At 42.6% G+C, this 22,697-nt stretch overlaps 1 non-coding gene across 1 annotated transcript; it reads right to left on the minus strand.

The window, feature by feature from the left end:
- Positions 1 to 2,602: 2,602 nt before the first annotated feature.
- Positions 2,603 to 2,674, minus strand: trnag-ccc (transfer RNA glycine (anticodon CCC)). Its single transcript has one exon. It is a non-coding gene; the product is annotated as a tRNA-Gly (tRNA).
- Between the last annotated feature and the right edge of the window lie 20,023 nt (positions 2,675 to 22,697).

Genomic DNA, 22,697 nt, shown 5'->3' on the forward strand with positions numbered 1-22,697 from the left:
TGACCGTTACTGTAATAAGGATCTTCTGTCGTGGTAAAGACGAGGGCTGCAGATGTATGCGATCCAGTCGTGATGGGCTGTTGCTTAGCTTGGAGCTACACAGATTGTGACTCCATGTTTTCCTCTGACCTTTCAGGGAGCTCTTTAATGACATGGAGCTCATACCCTGCTGCGTATGGATCTCCCTCAACAAGTGAATGTTTTGCAGTGCTTTGACATTTAACCTTTGCTCACATCTGCTGTGGTCCATCGGCTGCCAAATCTGCTGATAAAATTGATTTTTGTGTCACATGCAAGCTGGGTACGTTACCTCCTGGTCCTTTTAATAGACGCCCTTCTGAAAAGATCTCACTTTGTAATTCCTCTTTATTATTTTGTGCAATTCCTCTTTAATATACAGTAGGTAGCTCTTATTGAAGAAGAAGGAGTGAGAAAAGCTCCCTAAAGAGGGTGGGCGATCAAAGCTCGTGGTTAGTGTTGCATCTGAGATTACTGTCTTACCTACACACGTGACATCAATACTCCATTTGTTACTACATGATTCAGTTGCATAATGCTCCGTATGCAAACACTAGAGGATTCAAAATGATGGTCTGTTAGGTGTAGTGGGTTGCACTTTCAAAGGTACATTCATCATCCAACAGATATTTGGAGTCTGCCTGGAATGGTAAGATATTTGTCTGGGGCAAAACAAACATTTAAATCCATTACTTGTACAGGCTGCATCATCTACTGCCCTGATTTGCCCCAGGCTAGGGCAGTGAAAAATAGGAGACCGTGAAAATATTGGATTTAAATGTTGGTTTTGCCCCAAGCAAACATCATCATAGCACAAAAATACCTTTGAATATGCAACCAACACTTGGTAAAAGGTAAAAGAAATATGCTTAGACTTTTTTCCCCTCAGGTTAGTATTAGTAATGCCAGGTGACCAAAACAGAGTCATGCAAGGACTGCCCAGGTTTAGATTGTTGTGAGCCGTTCCTCACTATCACAGGTCTCACATGAAAGAGCTCAATATTTCTCCCAATTTTAACGCAATGTTACAGATGATATTAGCAAAAATTGAAGGCAAATATCTCAACTGATACATCTAGATTTTGCTGTAGGGTGTGAATAAATTCTGTAAACATATACTGAAGAACCCAAACAAACTCTGACGAGACTAAAAGCAAATAGCAGAAATTAGCATATGTTTTCTGTATTGTACAAACATCACGACTTCTGTAGGAACTCATGTTCACTTCTGTTCACATCCCCCACAGCAAGTTCCACTTTGTTATCATGTTTTGAAACGAGGCTGTTTGACATGCATTAGAAGGTTCTGTCCATTTACGTGCTATCAAAATAAAAGCCAGAGCCCATCTATCCGCAAATGCTGCGGTTATGGATATAATATAGATAGATATGTCTGCCTCGGTTGCTATGAACTAAAGCAATTTTCTGATCCCATCGTGCCAAAAGCCTGCAGCATGCACAAGTAAGTGTGTGTGTGTGTTTTTTCTAAAGTCTACTTTAGTAGACTTTGTGGTCTCAGCCTTTGAAACTCCAGCATATATAAGGAAAATTCACACCAACAGTTTATTCTTGTGTGTGTGAATATATATAAATTTAGGACCGAAGACTACAAAACAACATAAGGTCAGTGTAAGTTGGAAAAGGATCAGTTGCTTAGGGAAGTATGCAGAAGCCTTGTTGTTGTTCCAACCATATGCCATATGCTCAATTTTATTTTCCTTTACCAATCTACATTTAATTATAACAAAGCAAAATAGGAGTTTAAAAAGTTTTCCTAAGCGAAAACAGATAAGAGTTTAGTCTTATCCTTAATCGAGTCTTCAGAGTAGGGCTGCTTGATCATGGAAAAAATAATACAATTATTTTGTTCAATATTGAAATCATGATTATTTACACGTGAATTGTTCACTGACACATGTTGGTAGAACGAGGAACTATCGTTCATTTATAGAAGGATGTTGTTGTTGTGCGAGTCATAGAGCTGCTGCTTCAAGGATACGAGCAGAGTTTTATTTTATTGTTATTGCCTGTTCATTCGGCTTGGGCGGTGGGAAAAGTCTTCTAACTTATAACAGGGCAGTGACTCTAAATCCACTGCTGGGATAATGCAGGAGTGGCTTAGGGACAATCTGTGAATGTCCCTCTGTAGCCCAGCCACAGCTCTGACTTGTCATTGCTTCCTGTTCGATTCCCGGTCAGGGAATGTGGTTCTGAAACTGTGATGCATTAGCAAGCTCCCTAGTGTGTTTCCCCTGCTCTCTGCTGCAGCTTGCTTCAATACCTAACTAATCTGCCCCAGTCTAACCCTGAAAAGGATTAACCGTACGTACACAGAAGATGGATGAATGCTCCCCGACAAAAAGGAAAACCTGTATCAAACAGACTGTGTGAATCCCTGGTGTCTTGGCTCCTGGTTTGAGGCCCAAAAGCTTGACGAAAAGGAAAGACATGCCGTTGGTTTTTTTCAGACGCAATATCCCAAATTGCATTCAGGCCTCGGCAGGATGTAAACACCGGGCTACAACCGATCGAGACGGCCTCTGTATTTTCTACAACAATCCCTATGTAATATTAAATCTGATAATGCATTGGCCGGGAATCGAACCCGGGTCAACTGCTTGGGAAGCAGCTATGCTAACCACTATACCACCAATGCCTTGATGGATGGCATGCAGATGTCAGCACATCCGGTGAACACAACACGGTGTATGCCATCATTTTGCCTCGTTAACAGGGCTGCACACGTAATCCAAATATCCTGCAGAGTTTGTCGTGCACATGTGACTGATAGGAGCCATTGCAACACAAGTAATGTCACCAGCAAAGGCAAGACCATGCAATTTATGTTTTTTTGTGATTTAGTCACTTGACAGAGCGTGAAATCCAAACAACTTCACAGCTATAATATAACAGATACGGGAGTTATTATTACGGCGGAAGTCCCTGGAGATCACAGAGGGCCCCAGTGGGTCCATCACCTCGGTGTTGTCCATCTTGTGTCGGCCGTCTCTTCTTTCTATTAAATGCTTCAATGGGAGTTACAAACCACTCAATCATTTCCTTCCCCTTTGATCGAAGCTGATGAGTGAGGGGTCGAGTGGGGGCGTCATTGTACCGGGACCTCGGGGTGAAGAGGCTGGATCTCTTGGGGTCAGCTGCGAGCTCACAGAGATATTACATCATGTTTGTCTAGGACGGGGGTACAGGCTCATCCTCGGCCATATGTGCCAGTGTCCTGCAGGACAACTTTGATCTTGACTGCCCGCGGCCCTGCTGCCTCCCCAGGGTCAGATACAAGTGAAAACCATAACTTCTCTCAGATTGAAGCCACTAAACCCTTTTTTCCAGAGGCTAAAAGATCCTATTCACTGCCCTCTGACCTTTGACCTGTCCCATGTGGCCTCAAAAGGAAAAAATAAAATCCCTGTTAAGCCCGTCTATGGAGGAACACTATGGCTTTGAAGCAAATGGTGATATGAAAGAATCAAGTCAGTATGAGACCCGCTTCTGTTTTTATCCCTCTTTCCGTCTCTCTCTGACCGTTTCTTGCTGTCAAGGTGATGTTGCCGGGCAACAGCCAAAGGGAAATAGGATTCGGCATGGCAAGGTCAAGACTGAATGTCTCACACATTTAGCTCTTTCTCACATGAACACCCACACACACACACAACTCTCCCTGTGAACCTTGAGCTAGATGCCGCAAATCCCCTGAAATCCTCCTTGACTTTTTATTTTCATCTGATTCCGAGCCACCCGACTCTTGGCCCTGCCTTTATCCGTCTCAGGCATTGCCTTTTTTCTAGCCACTTGTAATAAAGCTGGGGTGGTTGGTGGGGGGAGCAGGAGGAGAAGGAGGTAGCCTCCTCAATGTGCCAAGAGACCATCTTGGTTTTCCACCGCAGAGGTGTGGAGGGATTACTGCCCCGGCGCTGACCTTGTGTGCACAGGGGTCACAGAGACGATAACTCCTTTTTTTTTGGACGTTATCCAGTCAGACTTCAAAGGCGGTGATTGTCAGAACCAAAGACAACTTTTGTGACAGTGAGAGGAAGTTTGAGGAATATGAAACATGTTTCAGGATTACGAAAATGTGCTGCAGAGGCATGTTGATGGAGTCATTTGGAGAGGATGCAGGTCTTGAAACCTTGCAGATGTATCGAGTTTATTCGATTGGGTGTGTACGCTTGTATACTTGCACAGGCTTGGCTCGTTACCCTTCTTAGTATGAAGGCATTTGACTCCTAACTGGTTGCATCTGTGTAAACTGTAAGACTTTCCTTTTGATATCATTGAGATCCACATGAGATGGTGTAATTTAGACGTTACACAGAGCGTTTTAGGGCTGACAGGAAATGATGGTGGCATGCAACACAAGTTCACAGTCGTCTCCTTAAACGTCTGCGGTGTAAGTGCCACACCTTTGGTACATTTGCTTCTGACTTCAGCCTGACTCTTCCCCTGCAGCTTCATCTCGGTGTCATTTTTCAAAACACCCAACATGCTCTAAATACAACACGTTATGTAGTTCTAGTGACAAATGTGAAGTCATTGACTATTCGGCTGTTCAAGTGTCATTAACTCGTCTCTGGCATCGTGAATGTCTCAGCTCTCGCTACACTGTCAAGTAGAAAGACTATTAGAGGAGTGATGGTCTGTTTTTTCTACTATATTCTATAAATGTAAAATATATATAATATATGAATAATGTGCACTTTATTGTAGTCAACCAAATTTTGTTCTTAAAACAAGAAATGTCTTTATTTCTGTTGTCAACTTTGATATTCCTGTAAAATGGCACCTGAAGTTGTAGCGTTGGCTTGCAGCAGCATTAACCACTCCATTTCCATTTTACTCATTAATCATCCAAAGCAAGTCACTCTGAGTGAGCAGATAGGGAGTTTAATTTTGCGCAAAGTAAACATTAAAAAAAAAAGAAAAAAGCAGAGCTCTTGATGAGAAACAAGCCTGTGACATTTCATCCTCCAGGAGCCGACTCTTTCAACTTGATGCAGTTGCGATTTTTTTTTCTCTCTCTCTCTCTTTTTTTCGGAGGTATTTAATTTGTCTGGCAGGTATGCAGGGAGAGAGGCAGAGCAGGAGGGGAGCAGCGAGGCCTCATGGGTATCAGGCAGGAGGGTAAACAAGCTTCAAAGCCCCAGCAGAAGCCTCAGACTTGACCTGGGGTGAAGCACGACTCATTAGTTACACGCCAGGCAGCATCTGGAGTAATCGCACTAAACACCATGGACTATATCACTCTGAACTCCACACACACCGAGTGAAAGCAATGTGCTAACAGGGTGTACCATGTAGGGATAATGCTCTTTGTAAATGGCTATAAAAACACCTCTAAACACATCTGTATTTGTCTAATCTGTGTTAATTGGTAGGAAACAGAGAAATGTTTCATACTTTTTCATACAATGTATTGACTTTTCTTACGTCTAATCCATTTACTCTCACACTTTTCAAACAGGTGCTGCAGAAATACATCAGCAACTCCCTATTTTTTTCTATCTGCTAGATTTCACTTTATTGAATGGGGTTACAGGGAATTTCCTTGCCGGTACATGCACCTAGAAGCACTTCTCCTGCGAAATGACAGCACAGCGTTTCTCCAAATTAATGTTTCATATTTTAAATGAGATTTTTGTCTGGAGCTGCGATGCATTTCAGTTTTATTGAGGCATTTGCTTTCCCCGGGAGCAACTTCCATGCGGCACATAGATCAGATAAACCTGGTTGTACAGTATATCCAACGCACTTGCACAGAAATCCATCAGCGCGCGCTCTTATCATCAGAGGAAATCATTGATTTATTACAGGCGGAGAATACTGTACTTGTCGAAGCGCACCGGCCCGTCCCACTATCACTTTGATCATGTAATGACAAAATACAGTGATGAAAAGCTCAGAAGGAGCAGTCTGGTGTCCGCCCCCTGCCCAAGACCTCACCGCTCAGCCCGTCGTTCCCTCTGACAGCTCCTGTGCTCGTCCGATGATGGATAACTGGGTGGCAGATGTTTCAGGAAGTAGCCCATTGATAACTGTCCCAGAGGAGACACCTGATTGGAGTTCATCGCCCCTCCCCCCCGGTCCCACCAGCCCATCTATCACACGCTGAAATTGGACGCTGCCCTTGAGTGTCAGCGACCAAATGTTGATGGAATAGGTGCTGATGAGATGCACTGATTTCAGTGCTGTGTGGGATCCCAAGCTGGCCGGGACGATTGTTTTTGAGTTTACGGATTCTTGCAACCATAGAGGCTCTTCACATATTTAATGTGGAGCACTTGTACATTATAAACTAGCACAAATGCAGACTGTTTGGATATTAAACACTTAATTCAAATCCATAGCATTAGTAAATGTATGACCGTTTGTATCATATTTGATACATGGGTTTTTGAGACCTCTATAAAGCTTCCTACACAGTGACTGCTGCAAATGAAAGGGTCAAAACACATTGGCTAGATCATTCAGTTGTGTCTAATGGTGTTTATCCTGATGTGGTGCACTGCGTTACATCATCACCAGTAAGTGCAGTTGCTTAGTGATGCAGGTGTTGTACCAAACTGTAACACTTTAGTGTAGAAGAGGTTAACTCTAAAAGCCCAAAGCTCTCAGTTCACCTGTCAGTGTTTGTTTTAACCTTCACCTACAGCGTTGATCATGAGTTCAGAGCGATGTCTGGAAATAAAATGACTAAAATCGCAGATATTCCCTAACGGTGTGGCTGAGCTCAACCTGGGTCCAGTCAGATGTTCAGGGACTTTGAATAGAACATTTGTTCTGTATTGAAAGAAGTCATTTGAGGTGTTTTTGCCTCCGAGACTCCTTATTTTGGAAGTTTTCTCGGCACGTACGTACATTCAGGAGGAGATCCTGAGGTGAATACAAAACATGGAAGAGGGGTTTATTTGTAAGCTTTAGCATGTGGTTGGATAGATGGCTAGATGTACTGACACGGACTGAATGTTTTCATCACACATGCATTTCAAAGTTGAAGTTTGGCTTGAATGCCTCGATTGCCCGTGTTACATTTTGTAAAAATATCAGAAGGATTAACTCAACATCAGGATTTCATGTGGACAAACAACTGTGAAAAAACTGAAGGCTGGCTCTTAGAGAGAATGAATACATCCATTCACTACTCCATTTTAGCTTGATATGCTTCTTTTCACCATTTGAATGAATGGATGGATGGATGGATGGATGGATGGATGGATGGATGGATGGATGCACTTGAATAGCCCTCTTATTCACCAAATACCTTTCTGGTTACCAAAGTCCCCATTTGGTGAGATCAAGGGCCCTTCATGTTCAAGCTTAGGGCAAAAATCAATCATAACTCTGATCATAATGCTGTGTTGTTTGATTTCTTCTGTTTTATTTTTGCTCAGAAAGTCTTACCACACCACTGCACTTGACTTAGTGACTTAGCGTTTTATTAGGCTGAGTGGTTTTGCCTTGTGACCCTTTTTATAGTCAAGCTTTGCCCACTTACAGCCACTTGTCCTAGACTGCACATGGCTGTGACCAGTTCAAAGAATAAAGTTGAATTTTTTTATAGTTTCAAGAGTCAACTACTTGTATCAGCCACCCTCCCCTGGAGGGGGTCGAACACAGAAGCCATGCAACAAATCATTTGTAAAGCCCATAATGCTCTGCTCTGGTCACGGCCATAGGAAGTGGTTACGGTGCATTGTCCATATCTAACAGCCCGATGTCACAGGACCGGCCACACTGGTAGACAAATGAAATATACAAGCCTGTGGGCATTGTGTGCAACAGCCCCACTACAGTACAGTACAGTACAGTACAGTGCTTATCACCAGAAATGTCACGAAGGCAATAAAACGCAAACTAAGAGACTCCAGGATCAGCGGTGTGAAAGTGCCTCGCCGCGTCGCTGATGTCGCCTTTTAAAACAGACAAAGCGCTCTGCCCTCCGTGTGCCGCCATTGTTGGTACTTTCTGCCACGAGGTGACTCCTCTGAGGCTTTCGGCAGGATGCAAGAAGGCGTTCAGCTCTGAAGGATTTGAGAAACAGTGCAATCGTCCTGAATTTAAATAGGTTCAGGGCCCCGCGTACAGATGGCTGGGTACACAGCCAGATACGCCGTTCAATAGTTCAGAGCCCGCTCTTCTCTCTCTCTCTAATCGCACCCTCTCTTTTTCTCATTGCTGTCTTCTTGCGGCCTCTTTATCATGCTGCTCCTCTGTACACCTTGTGCATGCACATCCACAAACACACATCTAGAAGCACACACTCTCGCTCGCTTTCACTCACTCGCTGTCTCTCTCACCCTCAGTCGGCATCGCCTCTGTTTCTCCATCAAACACCCCCCCCCCCTCCTTTTTTCTCCTTCCTCTCCCTACTTCCTATTTCCCACTACTGAGGAATGAGATAAAGAAATCGTTTTTCTTTCACCACCAATCAGGTCGGCACAATTACACAAACCAGCAAACACGCTTCTCTCTTTGTGTCTCTCTAACATGCCTTCTTTTTTTTTCTCTCCTCCTCCTTTTCCAAGTTTCCAAACACTGAGAAACGAGATAAAGAAATCACTTTTGGTGGAAGGTGCAATGGCACAAACTATCAAGCGTACACCTTGAACTGTACCTCTATCCGCCATTTTCCTTGTCTCTCACACTCTCCACCTTCTGTTTGTTCTTTTTTCCCCCTCCGTGTACACTCTCTCAAACATTTATTTTCTTCCCTTCTCTTTGAGGCACAATCTCAAACCGTGGAGATAAAGCGGTCCAGACGTTCACGTTTCGCTGAACAAAAGTCTGACACAATGAGGGAACACCGCTCCTGCAGCGCAACCGAGTGATAGATTAACACCATGGTACCAGATTAAAACAAATGGGGACCAGCGAAGGCTTCCAGACATCTGAGATCTCATCTGATGTAACGGGCCACCCGGGGAACCAGATGCTGGTGAAATGAAAAGTGCAGGCATGAAGCAATTCCACTGCGTCATGCATGCTAAGTTGTGTTACTTTCTGTCACCGTGATGCCTTCAGAATTTCAGTAGGGGCTCCTAAAAAGGAAGTGCCAGCTTCGTGCTTTTATCTGGCAGTAGGATTTCTTACAATAAAAGAAACAAGCTCTTTGAGAGGGCCAGAGGAGACATGGAGATTCCTGAAATCATAAAAGCTATAACCATCAAACATTAAATGTTATCGCATCACCAGTCCAACAATAAGTTATACAGCCCATGATAGAAAAAGAAAAATCTACGACATACTATCTACATAAATCTACTGGTAAATAAACCCCACTGTCAAGTGAGAACAATGACCCTTTGATAATGTTCAGTGAGAACGATTTTTAACATCCAGGGCCTTTTTAAATGTTCCTTATGGTTAAATCTCGGGATGCATCATGGTCATGGAACATGATATAATAAGATTAAGGTTGGGGAACTGTAATGGTCACAGTACGGTAAAGAAAAGAATCACCGTCGCCTCTGCTGCGGTGTGAACATTTCATGACCTCTCTCCCATGACGCGAGGAAAGTTACGCATTTGGGCTTTTAAAGGGCAGCATTCAAAAGCCGAGTGGCTTCACAGAGTACGTTTACTGCTCAAATAGGATCTGAAATCAGAAAGTGAGACGAGCCGCGGCTGTGTGGGAAACCGTAAATGATGCAAGGCCTGAAATTCATGAATGAAATCATCGCGGGAAGAAAGAGGAGAAACGCTCTGGCAGGAGAATAAACAGCGAACTGTTAGAGGAAATAGATTCTGTATAGAGCTTTTTGGAAACGTTCCAGTCAGCGGGTGTGCAGCAGGTCTTTGCAGAGTATTGAGGGAACAGAGGGTTCATATTTACCATCTTCTCAAACATGCACCATACATAACACCACATGCACTATAGCAACAACATCTTTGCAAACTTCCCTCTGACACTTCATTATTCCTGTCGAAACAGAAACCATGTGAACTAATAACTCCATACTTTTAAGTCATTTATGCAGCAGCATTCACGGTGGTCCATGCATTTGTTTGCTTCTTCCCTGGCATGAAGGGTAGACATTTAATCCAAACAAGTTAATTAACGGGGAGATAGCATCGGCGCAAACAAGGCTAATGAAATAAACACTGTCCTAAAAGAAGAGATTAGCAATTAAGCTATTGGAGCGCAGAGTCATTTATGTTCCATTGTGCTGTCTTTTAATTGTGGCACAGTAATGAATACTGCTCCTGCCTTTTATGCTTGTGTGTGTGTGTGTGTCTGTGTGTATGTGTGTGTCTTAAGTATGAATGTGTGCTGTTGGGTAATAACAACCCTCTCTTTCCTATTTGTTTACCAGCCTTTGTTTACTGAAGGACAGTATGGCTGTCGTCTGTTTTACGGCCGCAGCGCTGACGCTCTGTGTACAAACGATCCTACACTTCCTGTATATGAGATGATGATGTGTTTGTATTAGACAGGCAGAGTTATGGATGATCTTATTGAGTTTATTGCCCTGCTTAGTGCACTGTTGTGAAATGTGGCTGATTTAAACAAATGGTTGGAGAGGCGGCGTGTGTTGTGTTTATTTGACTGACTCTAGGGCTGTATAAGTATGTGTGTGTGTGTGTATTTGCCTCTGCACACATACAGTATTTCTTTCCTTTTCATATGCACAGTATGTGTATAAAATTCCTGCATATGCACATTGTATATATACAATTGCCTGTCGCACATTCCTCGTCTCCTTTTGAGAAATCGAGGAAGTTTAAGTGCTCCACATCCTCCATGTGTCATGCATCTGTCCGTGTGTGTATATACACCGTATTACACTCGTGCACTCACAGGAAACACAAACTGCTCTTGGCCGGCGTGTGTGTGTGTGTGTGTGTATGTGATTCATCTGGTCTGGTCCTGTTCTGGCTGATGAATGGAGAGCAGAGGGCTCTACGGCGACCAGGACACATGGCAACTCCCCCTCGACTCTATCAGCCACAACTGTGTTCATTCCACACATCTATCTATCTGTCCAGCAGCAGCAGCAGCAGCAGCAGCAGCAGCAGCCGCAGCAACAGCAGCAGCAGCAGCAGCAGCAGCAGCAGCAGCAGCAGCAGCAGCAGCAGCATATTCTACATAGTTCACTGAAAAATGTAAAAGGCATTATGCATCTTAAAATCCGAGTTGTATGTACATCAGATGATAGTGATAATTTATGGGACAAACTGAGTCAAAACAATGTAATTCAAATTATCCGTGCCATTTTATACAAGTGCAAGTTACAACAACATATTTGCATGTACAACACACTGTCTGAGGCAGCAGTACAGTGACACCTCGCGGAGCAGAGGTACGGAAGTCGTACTGGATTTACATCTGAAACATGATTTATTATTTGAAAAAAAAAAATCGATATTTAAATATTGAATATCGATATCGTATCGCGATATATTGCCATATCGATATTTTTGCCCACCCCTAGTTACGCTACATATTTGCTGTATCAGATAAGATGCTGGAGGAAATGGAAGCGGAAGCACGATGGGAATAGCTTCTGTAATGCAGGTTTTTGTGTACGGCATTGTGTAATCCTGCCTCCCACCTTGTTCTGTCTCCATTGTCACCAAAACACGACAGCAGGTCGCCTGTGTGGAACTTTTGCAAAGTGTGAGACTGAAACAACGTAATGCCATCTGCAGTACACGCTAAAAATGATCACCATTGGCCAATTTTACTCATTGATGATTGTACTGGCGGCAAAAAAACAGCATGGCAGCATCTCTAGTGCTCTTTTCCAAGTGCCATTGATAGGACAAATGCCTTTCACTGGCAAAGTTTAGGAGATATTGTAGGTTTGCTTAAATAATTAAAGTCAGTATCATCATGCAAGTCAGTGTTTACTTTTTAAAAAAAAAATTCTTTTTGTTATATAACTAACTTTTTCATATATGACTGCCATCTTCCCCACATTGTAACGTCTCAACATACAATAAAAACATTTATTATGTTTCAGGTGCCAGGATTGGATGGGCTAGGAACAAATAAACACACCAACTCAGTGATGCTGAGTTTACATGTAATATGTCATATGACATGTTCAATGTAAACATGGTTCATTTCCTAAAACACATTCCTTCAAATGCAAATTAGTTGTGCTTTGGAATCATTTTGTAGAAGACACGGTTTGGTGCTTTGTGCATGTGTGTTCTACATAGTATGTTGCATATGTGTGTATACGCTGTCTGTGGCTTATCTAATCTTTCAGTGGCCCATTTTAGAGTATTGGTGCCTGTGTGTGTGTGTGTGAGTCCATGTCTGAATTCACGCTGTGAATGTATAGTGGCTGTCTCTACCTGCTTATCTGTGCTTTCTTTAACCATACATACCTCATGCTGTCTCATGCGCGATGCATGAACGTGAATACTACGTCTTTGCCTCCATGTGCACATTTGCTTGTTTTTGTTTTTAATTCGAATGCCGCTGCACATCGATAAACATTCAGATTTTCTATAAACACATCGCCGCCCGGCTAAACAATTGAAATGTCATCCATTATCCATGAAATGATCTTATTTGTTGCTGCTTGTGTTCTGTGCAGGTTTAAATCCCTGCTTCCTCATGTGTAGCCTACATCACTGCATGTGTATTTCATTATGAAAATGTCTTCATGCCTCTTGTGCACATAACTAAATCAGTGTGTGTGTTTGTGTGTCTCTGCCTGCCCATTTAAGCTGTATCCGTGTGTGTGTGTGTGTGTATAAGAGACAGTTGCCCCAGCAGAAGTCATCTCTCATGTCCCCCTCCTAAACAATAGCCTATTGTGGCACCCAGGCAGACTGACAGATTCAATATAGCCCCTGCAATAGAAAGCAGATTAAGTCACTGCATCATTGCTTACGGCTCCTTTTTAGACGCCATTAATTGCCTTCATCATTGGCAGCCATTTTTTTTTTTTTTTTCGCTTGAAGTAAAGAGGTTTAAGAAAAATGAAGGCCTTAGCGGGAATGGAATCACCGTTTCAGGGGCTGATTTACTGTCGCTCTGTAAAGGAGCTGTATTGTTTGGGGATAAAACAATACAGTGATGAAGTATCACCTCGTAATGTAAAATGCATCACCGTAGGAATGAAGTGGCGGCGTGCACAGACAGAGCAGCAGTTCCACCAGTTATAAAACTTTCAAAAACAAACACATCAACACGGAGATGATGTTTCACCGTGACACGTTCTAAATGTTAAACCCGCTCCGTGTCTTCTGCTGCAGGGCCATCCGCCTCCATAAAACTCCCTGTATTTATATGAAGCGTCCTGATGGATGTAACAGACACTACAGTGTCTCTAAAACAGACAAAGACCAACTCCGGGGAGCGATCCAATGCCCTGTGCTCACAAATGTATTTTTGAGTCACTGGGCTGATGCAGTGCAGCGATGGTCCTTGGCCGCCGGCTCCTCCGTGATGTCATCGCTGCTGGATTCGGTGTCGTTCCCGCTAAGTTTCGTCAGCTCTCCCCGAGAACATAAGGTTGCAAAAGCGGGGGATATTATCCTCCCTGACTGTGAGTCATAGCAGGCCAGAGTTCATCCAGCTTGGTCATGATGACTCCTGGTACATCTCAGTGCTGAAATGTGTTTATACACAGCGTGTCAAATCCAGGACAATACTTCAGGGTAGCAGTGATGTGATCCTACACACACAGACAGACACATAAAGAGATTTTAACACCCATGGAGTGGTATGTTTCTGTCAGTCACCTGTCCTCGATCCTCCTCAGAGCAGAATGAAAGCAAAAAGCCCTTTTAACAAGCAAGAAGAGAAGATTGAAGTGCATGGCTGAAAGGGCTTAATCAGAGAAGATAGCAAGTATCTCCTGATGTTTTCGGTTCGCTGACTTCTTTAAGATTATACTTTCTATCCTTTTCTTACTCTTTCTTCTATGGCAGCCTCTGTGTCAGTCTTTATGTCCATATAGCACTTATCCACCGAGCTCACACTCTTGAGCAGCAAGGCCACTGCATTGAATTAAGTGAATGTTTTCTCTCTGCAATAAATTGGAAAACTTAATGGCACTACTTTACACAGAGCAAACAGCCACAATAGCAAAGCCAATGGCTGTGAATGTTGTCGTCCGCGCCGTAGGCGATCAGTGTAAATGTGTATGGAGGGGTTAGATGGAGAGAGAGAAAAGCCAAACATATCTTCATATTCATTATCGCAGGGACAGAGAGGTAGTTGTGTAACACCCTCAAGCCACTGGTTGTGTGCTGAACTCTGAAGTGCCAGAAACTTCCCTTTTCCTCTTCACTGGCATCCAGCAGACTCATTTTTATTCCACTCCTCCACCTACATTTGATTTACTTGGCATAGGTTAGTTTTGTTCCAGGGCCTCCACCAAATTCATTTTACAGAAGGCTACATGAGCTTTCACCAAGCCTCTCGTTTGGAATTTAGATGGCTTTAAATCAAGAAGCTATTATTTATATATTAAAACACCTGTCTTATCAGGCCAAATCCCTAAATTGGGGGGATAAAAAAACAAGACCTTTTCTTTTCACTAACGATGTTTAAGCCTCTTGAACCTTTGTGTTATCCTCCTCCTTTCACCTTCCTTTGGTGTGTATCCATCTAATCATGTCATGTCTCATTTGTTTCATCCAGACAAAAACTCCAGCACACTTAACTTTAGGATACATTTTTAAGTGCATCCTTGATCCCAAAGCTACTTACTTAACCCTTTCCAAATTTCTAACTAACCAGCTTGTATTTAAAGGAATAGTTTGACATTCTTCAGACTTGTCATGTCTATCGTTAAAGCCACAATCAGCAGCCAGTTGGCCGTAAGCACACACATTTTTATTGGCAGTCACCTGTTGATTTGTGTTTCAGGGGGAAGACCGAATGAAGTCACTGCACCTGGCAGAGAAATACTCACAGCTCATGCTCATAGAAAAACTCCCTGGAAAACCTCAACATGTCAACATGCACTAAAGTTTTTGTCTGGATAAAACAGATAATGAGAAAGAGAACACACTGAATCTTCACCTTTTGTTTATGTTCCTATACAGATATAGACTGTCAACTAGCTAGTTACAGATTGTGTTCAGCTTTGCCTCTGGCTGAACTCAGAACTCAACAGAAACTCCAGCTCTTTCCGGTATCTCCATCTAACCCTCTCTTTTCCCTCTCGTCTCTGCACATTAACGAAGCACTTTCATGAAGTTTGGCATATGAGCACATTTTTGACTCAAATTCAATTCAAAAACTTGTGAATTCGCCCGAGGCGTTGCAAATTTTGGCACATCTAATGGCGTCTCCGCAATGTACGTAATCACACCGCCTTTAAAAAATTTGCCTCCTGTTCTCTCCAACCACACAGTTCGAGGAGCTGACGGGTGGATTTGTTACCTTTGGACCGAGCCAACTTTTACCCCGTTCCCAGTCTTTAAACGCAAAGTTTCATTGAAACAGTATGAGGGGATGAACTTCTCATTATTTCTTTGTAAGAATGACAAATTCAGTATTTAGAAACAAGATAAAGTTCTTAGGTTTCCGTGAACATGCTATATTTGTTCATTCTGTTGGTCTTGCTGTTTGTTTAAGCTCCTATCGACCATTTTTCTCACATGTAGACTTGTAGGAAATTGTTCCAGTACCTTCTACCCTTTTGTTTTTGTTCTGTTGCCTCCTCGTCTCGTTCTTCCACGCTGTGTATCATGCAGCACTTCCACAGTCTGGTCAGTCAGTACGAAGATTAATTTGATACTAATCTGGCTGCGACTCCTTTGCTGGTATTGCAGAAAATCCATTTGGCAACAACGGTCAGGACTTTGGAAGTCGTTGCAGCTGAAGTTTTTCCTTTTTGTTCACGGTGCCAATTTACTTTTGCAATACTGGGCCCAGGTTGTCGGCTCTGCAGAAAAATCATCACTTCTCCTCGCCTCCAGATGGAATAGAGCGAGAGACACTGAGAGACTTACAACCTGTCATCTCTCTTACTTCTCAAACATGCCCATTGAAGTACAAAGATATTTTGGCTGTGGACAAAACCAGAGTGCAGAGCAGAGGGGTGCTGTGTAAAGTGAGAATCAGCAGGTATCTCTTCCCTTATTTTATTTTTTTTTCTATCTGTACAAAACGAAATGAGACCAACTGCTGCAAGAGGTGGATGGATATTCTTGCCACCTGTGGTGCAAAACATTTCATCCATGGAAAATAACTGTTTACAAAAAAGCTGTTTGGATTCAGCCTCAGACTCCGGCTATTTGATGAGATACTGATCCCCACGGTGACATCATTTTATGCTGCTGCTCTGATTTCAGCCCCTGTGCTGCAGAAAACACTCTGATGGAATCTATAATGTCCTGCGTGTGTGTGTGTGTGTGTGAATATGTGTATGTCTTTCCAGCTCTCTGAATCTTTTACCATTTGCATTAAAATTATCTAAATTTAGCCGTTTATGATGACTGCATTGCAAAAGGCCTTACAAAATAACAAGCTCCCTTTAGATCATGTTAAAACTGTTTCGTAATGCACAACAACTATACTTATGTTTTATTGAGTTGTGTACTGACAATATCCCCATTTTCTCCAGCAAATCTGTAATTTTCATAAGTCAATGGTGCCATATCCCCTCTACACATGTCTTGGCATGTAATGTGTCTTCCAAAAGCTCAATATTGACTCTTTATCTAGTTTCAAGCCACATTTTTGTCGTTTTCAACTGCGCAATTTAAAGAGGATTTCTGGAAGTCTCAAGTTATTGGTTAAAGAAGCTGAGCACATGTTACACAGGTTACAGCTCAGCTCGCAGCTCCTTTTTCTTCCTTTTAACATAAAAACTGCCTAAATTATTCCAAATTTTGAGATGAACCCTCACATTTTTTGCCTTAATTGGAAAATTAATGTCCGTAATCCTTGGTATTCAAGCCCTAAGAAAGACCCAATTTATTTCACACTAAGTTTCAGATTACTCATTTGTACACTGAATAAGAAAAATAAGAAACTACTTATATTTGCACAAAGAAATATTTCTCACCCCTAATGTAAATCCAAATTTCTACATTAAAAGCACTGGTTGATAATGGATTTGTCAGATGCTTGAAATGAGTGTGTAAATTGAGTAAGCCTTAAAATGTGCTTCATTTGTTAATTAAGGGTTGATAAATGTAGGAGGTTTTTCAAAAGGGGTTTAAAATTGTTTCAAGCTTTGGTTTAGTTTCAGGAGTGTGTTGATGAATTAAGGGTATTTTTAAAGGATTGTTCTTTGATCGTGTTTATATTTATGTGAACGTGTCAGCATGTGTGTGTGCGTATTTGTGCGAGCGCGTGCTCGGTGAAAGAATGACTAATAAAAGAGGACGCTGCTAAACCAGCCTGAAGTAGCTCCATCTCCAGGGTAGCAGTCTGTGCTCCACAATGTAAAAGCCTGCTGATTTCATCCACCTTGATTAAATTTAGTTGCAGATCACATATGCGAGCAAACGTGTGTTACCTTGGCAACTGTTGATCACACTTCATCCCCCTATTATTCACATAGCCCGGCTGTCATGTGTTAAAGGCATATTATCTACAGTGCTCCGGTTTGATGTGAAAATCTCCTGAATATTATGGAGCCTAGTGTTTATTCCAGACAAATGGATGCAGAGACTGTTGTTGAGAAACACTCTGGTTGTCAGTTGTCTAGTGCTCAGAGCATTTGTATAATTATCTCCCTGTAATACTGGCTTCATACTCAATGTAGCTTTTGTTGTATGTACACAGACAGGTAATGACACTGTCATTTTGGAAAATGATGTCATTTATTTCCACTGAAGATGAGGTAAAGAGAGGAACAGGAGTCTCACGCTTGTCAGATGGACATCATTTCCTGCTTTGTTAAAATGACCTCTGTTTTTCTATACAGTATCTTCATCTTATTTGTCTTGTACAATGAAGGAACGACGGGTTAAACGTCCTATAACCATATGGTCTATGTATTCTCTGATATACTGTAGCTTTTGAGGAGCATTTAACATTTGTGTTATCAATTCAGCTTCATAACAAAGGATCGTGCATAATCTCGCTGCATGAGTCCTGTGTCTTTTCAGATGATCACTGTCAGATTAAATGGTCACGGTCCTGCAAGATATGTTGCACGACTTATAAAGATGATGCAGCAGCAGCAGCAGCCAGAGACAGATGGCAACACGGCAAAATACACTCAAACAAGTTAGGTATTTTGGTCAGGACCTTAAGGAGGCATCATAGTCTTATTCACACAGGATAAAATAACAAGTTGTCATACGTGAAACCCTCTTGATGTTCCGGATGCCCCCTCTGTGTTATTATATAGTTTGATCGCAGCTTTAAAGACTCCTGGAGCCCAGTGTGTTTGTGCTGTGTGAGATGAGAGGAGCTCAGGATCAAAAGTCTGTTAATTGATGCTCTTCTTCTTGATCTCAGCATATGGTGAGCCGATGCACTGCTTAATGTTGATTCCCAGGCGAGAGATGCCTGGTGAATCACATACAACACACACACACACACACACACACACACACACACAGACTAATGAACATGTCCAATGATAGATTGCAGAGATGAGACCGACTCTCCAGAGACAAATCAGGAGAGACTTTCTTAAATAGACACATAGAAACACTCCATGTGCACGTAGGCACACTTGTTTGATTCCCCGAGCTTTGTTCCCGCACAGACACCATTAGACATGCACAACGTATAGGCTATATATTTATATACACACAAACCCTCTCACGTCAGATTTCATCAAGGTATCATCTAGGACAAGTGCGCTGTGCTTTGTTCTGCCTGGTATTTGTTCACAGAGGTAAATTTGAGACTAAAGCGCCGTGTTCTTACACATTAGCATAAAAAACGGCAGCAGCACGAGGGATGAAGCAGACAGAAGACAGAAGCCGTCTTCCTGCCGTTTAAATGAGGTGTCTGATGGTTCAGGAAGGGAAGCGGTTCTGCCAAATCAAAGCATGTGTGTGCATTTTAAGCAACAAGTGCGTATGCGTGCGTAGGAATTGAAGATGTTTACCGTGCACTAGAAACGGGGGGATCGCGGCCCGTCTCGTCTGAGAAGTTCAGTCTACTGTGTGATTTCTGCTCCTGCGTTGTCGTTTTTGTTGTCGTTGAAGAAGCTGCTCAAGTTTCATCCCTCGGCGGCGCGGCGCGGGTTTGGATCTTCTGACGGAACACATGGGACGAGAGCGCGGCCTCCTCTGCTTCTGTAAACAAGCTCTGCTATTGTTTTAGTGAGAAACGTGCCACCACCCAAAGTCACAGAGCAACGCTGACTCAGACAGACAAGCTGTTTGCTTTTATTTCTTTTTTCTTTTTGTAAACTCCCCACACAAAAACAATAACTTCCATATGGCAACACAACCAGCCAAAGCATTAGCCAAGTGACAAAGACGATTCCCTCCTGAACTTCCTCCATGGAGGCGGCAGCGTGGAGCCGTATGGCAGCTTCCTGTACAGACTGCAGCCAATACAAGGGAGGGAGGGGACACCTGGGGAGGGGCAGACTTAATTAATAGTGGTAGATGGTGGCGTTGGGCATTTGTCAGGGAGAATGAGTAAAGATATAGACCGAATCTCCTTGTTGTTTACATTCTACTTCCGGGTAGAAAACCAGCACGTAATGTGAATGAGATCAATAGTAACGAACGAGTTTAGCTATATATCATATTTTTCACGCCCTATCACCGTTTAGACAAATCTGAAATGATTGAAGAAACATTACTATTTCTGTGTGTGTGTTTTGTGTTGCTATGTGTTGTATTTATTCAGTTTGGGGGAATCACAGAGTCTAGAAAGCATCAGTGGCTCAGCTGACAGGGACAGCTAACGGTATCAGCTAAGATGACTGTAACTAAGCTAACAGCAGCAAAGCTAACGGCGGTAGCTAAGCTAACAGCAGGACGTCAGCTGTTAAAACCCTCCCGTTGTGGGACACGACATGAAACTACTCCAGTTAGCTCAGTCATGTTGGAACTCAGATATCCGCTGGAGAAAATATTTTTTCATGGAGCGTTTATTGAGTCACTGAGTTATTAAAGTTAAACAGGTAGCTAACCGTTAGCCCGGCTAATCTATGATAACCATGACTAATTACAAAAATGTGCACACAGAAATAGTAATGTTTGTCCAATCATTGGTTTTATAAACTTTACAAACATCAGATTAGTCTAAACGGCGTTATAATGACATGAAAAATGAGATATATATAGCGAAACTCTCGTCCGTCACTATTGTTCGAATGCTGGTTTTCTACCCGGAAGTAGGCTAGTTGTAAACAACAAGGCGATTCGTCCTATTGGACAGGCTGTGAAGTTAATGAAATGAATGAGTTTTCTTTTTGCAATTTTAAGTTTCAGAGTAATAAATAAACAAACTTGAGGCCTAGTGACAAGAACCTGATGTGACAGAAGCAATGGAGGAAGTTGGGTTTTGTAATTATAGAGTGACAATAAGCCAATTTTCTCATTTGTTTTTTGTAGATATGTTTGCATTCTTACACAATGTTACAAAGGTATACATTTTGAGTAGCCTACAGCTGACGGCAACGAGAACACTCCTCCGCCCTCATGAGCACCGCCAGCACTAGAACCGCACACACAACAGAACCAGTGACCTTTACAGTAGCAGCACACGAGGAGAGCGCGAGAGCTCAGACAATCACAGGAAAACGTTTGAAAGTCACACAAACAGCGGGCTTATCTGACGCTCAGACCACTTAGCAGGTTTGCTGGCACTCAAAGGCCAGAGTGTTCCAGATCAGCGCCCGGCTGTTTTCCTCCTTATAAAGCTGACACTGTTCTCCTGCTGCTGCCTTTTGAACAAACTCACTAGTAACTGTGTTTGCTAACTTTAAAGAAGCTGTCCAACACTGCTTGTTGTTAGTTTTTTGTTCTCTACCAAGTAATATCAAATGTTTTAGATACTTAAAGGGATAGTCCAACATTGGCAAATTGGCCCATTACCATAATCCCTATAGTCTTAGGAGTATGTTGCACTGACCTTTATTTGTCAGTGCAAGAACGGTGGAGCTGAACTGCGAGCTAGGGATTTCTTGGTTTCCCTCATCAACTTATCAGCTCTGCTTGGCCATTCTAAAAATAGTTTGCACAAACCTATTACTGCTTTGTTACTTAGCGTCTAGCTTCACTATAGCTAATTTCTAACAATTGCCCCTTCCCCACTGGCCAAAAGAACTTTTAAACCTGCTAACAATCGGCTTCTGATGGTAGTGGACCGACCCGTGTCGACCCTCGTCAAACGACTCCTCAATTGACGTGGGTTTTAATGGACTCACCTCTGATGGTCTTGCACCCTAACCCGGGTCATGATGTGTGGCATAAATTCCATTCGCCTGCGTTCCATCGAAAAATTGTTTCGATCATTTTGAGGAGGTACAAAAGTGCAAAACAGGAAAAGACACTGGCCACCACCTCACTAACTCCCATGCTGCTTCCTTTGTTTACTTCGCGTTTCTGACTCAACTTGATGACATCGCCTGACACGTTGTGGTGGGGGTGAACGGCCACGCAGCTCACCACGGCCACGCAGCTCACCACGTTGCTGTTGATTTGGATTTTTGCATGTTGTTGTTGTTGTTGTTGGCCATGGCATTGGTTTCTTCTTTTCATTTTGTCATTTAATAGATTGTTATTACACAACATTGATTAAGAAAACCATCACATTTTAGTGAAGTACATAATATAATACACATACAATTTTTATTTTTGAACTTGCATGTTTGTGATTGGGAGCCAGTGTAGCTTTGAGGTTCAAGTTCCCCTTTGTCTACATTTCCACATACACACACACTACACCAGTGTCATATGTGGCGATGAGTCGTCGTTCATCGTGGATCACGCTGCAACATAGGACAGACATTAAGTCCATGTGCCAGACAGCTGATAAAAGCCTCCATCTGTCCACCCACCTCCTCCTCGTCCCTGTGTATCAAAACAAACATCATTTTTAGATCTGCACTTGACACATGATTTTACATGCTGTTGTGTGGTGCACTCAATAGACAGTGACGTATTGATTCATATCCAGCAGGTTGAAATGCATGTGCATTAACCTCTGTGGGTTGTAGCAATTTTTTTTTTCCCATGATGCCCCACTGCGCGATCAATAGAACCACAGACACATGACATTTGATGTTTTTTACAGTCTGTGTGTATTTGTATGTGTGTTTCTTTTGTGTATGTGTATGTGTGTGCCATTACAATCTCAATCAGCTCCGTTCCATTATTCTTCGCCTCATACGTGGCGCACGCAGACGTCGGCCGATCCGGCAGCAGCAGCTCGGCAGTTTATGCAAATGTGTCATAAGTTAAAAGCAGCGAGCAGAATGAGCAGCTGTTGTTTCAAGGTCAGAGAGCAGCGAGACTTAATTTACACAGCAATAGAAAATCCCATTTCTTTTAAACAAGCACAGTCTGCGGAGGGGAGTCGGCCCCCGTCTTTGCTTACATGATGTAATGATTTGTTATAATGTGATTTTCATTGTCTGATATAAAAGAACAGGCATCATCTGACAGCCAGACACAAGACCCAGATGCAGCGTGAGGCGGCTGCGGATGTTTGTCGTCGTTTAGAAATATTTGTGAACACAAAGCGTCGCTGCCTGTAACTATTTGACATAAATCTGTGACATAAATCCCCCCCCACTCTCCTTTCAAACCCACCAATGAAACAA

This window comes from Trachurus japonicus, chromosome 17 (genome assembly GCF_045865225.1).
Source record: "Trachurus japonicus isolate A0001 chromosome 17, Traja_1.0".
Taxonomy (NCBI): domain Eukaryota; kingdom Metazoa; phylum Chordata; class Actinopteri; order Carangiformes; family Carangidae; genus Trachurus; species Trachurus japonicus.